Genomic DNA, 1113 nt, shown 5'->3' on the forward strand with positions numbered 1-1113 from the left:
TCATGCTGAGCAGACAACAGTAAGTCTTGCTCTGGCTTTAATTTTCAACAATCAAGTTGTATATTTGTAGTTTTGCCTACTTTCTGTCAGTACTACAAACTATTGTAAGAACAGATTTGTTCTTATCGTCTCTATGAATTTCTATTTTACCGTCTCACACAGAGGCTCGTGGTGGGAGATGCGTCGGAGACAGCTCTGCTGAAGTTCACCGAGCTCACTGTAGGAAACATCATGGACTACCGTAATCGCTTCAAGAAAGTGGTGGAAGTGCCCTTTAACTCAACCAACAAATTCCAGGTGAGAGCAGGAAGCTTTGCTGTAGTGGGCAAAATTTTTTAAATATATATTAAACGCTGACATCAGGAGTGTCTTTAATACTGTGATACTACTATAATCCTGTGATTCACGGTGGATCTAAGAGCACAGATTAACATCCAGTTTTATTCATCCCTTCTCTCTCCAGCTGTCTATTCACGAACTGGAGGATCCACTGGACCTACGCTACCTGTTGGTGATGAAGGGAGCACCTGAGCGTATCTTGGAGCGCTGTTCCACCATTTTGATAAAAGGCCAGGAGCTGCCTCTGGATGAGCAGTGGAAAGAAGCGTTTCAGACCGCTTACATGGACCTGGGAGGACTGGGAGAGCGAGTACTGGGTTAGAAAGTTCTACTAGTAACACTGATGTGGCCTAATCCTGGGGCTTGCTATTATGTCCCTATATACTGAAAGCAAAAAGTAATTATTATTATTATTAGTTGTGTTTTTTAACAATCCTTTCCTCCCCTCTCAGGCTTCTGTCATCTCTATCTTAATGAGAAAGAGTTTCCTCGTGGCTATCGATTCGACCCTGATGAGATGAATTTCACCACGACAGGACTGTGCTTTGCTGGTCTCATCTCAATGATTGACCCCCCCAGAGCCACTGTACCAGATGCAGTGATGAAATGCCGTACTGCCGGCATCAGGGTGTGTTCACATTGCCACACATGCACATAAACAGCTTGTTTGGGCTGGTTTTTAATTCTAAAAAAAACAAAAAAAAAACATGAGTGTGATTACTTTGGTTAGGCCGAGATGCTGTTTTCACTTTGTGAGTTGTTTTATGTTTATCT

The 1113-nt window shown here is 42.7% G+C and overlaps 1 pseudogene; it reads left to right on the plus strand.

The window, feature by feature from the left end:
• The first annotated feature begins 165 nt into the window (after window positions 1–165).
• Window positions 166–967, plus strand: LOC111657874 (potassium-transporting ATPase alpha chain 1 pseudogene; annotated as a pseudogene).
• The last annotated feature ends 146 nt before the right edge of the window (window positions 968–1113 follow it).

The sequence above is a fragment of the Seriola lalandi genome, unplaced genomic scaffold (assembly GCF_002814215.2).
Source record: "Seriola lalandi dorsalis isolate HSWRI2012SDOR001 ecotype SW California unplaced genomic scaffold, Sedor1 jcf7180001978246, whole genome shotgun sequence".
Lineage (NCBI taxonomy): Eukaryota > Metazoa > Chordata > Actinopteri > Carangiformes > Carangidae > Seriola > Seriola lalandi.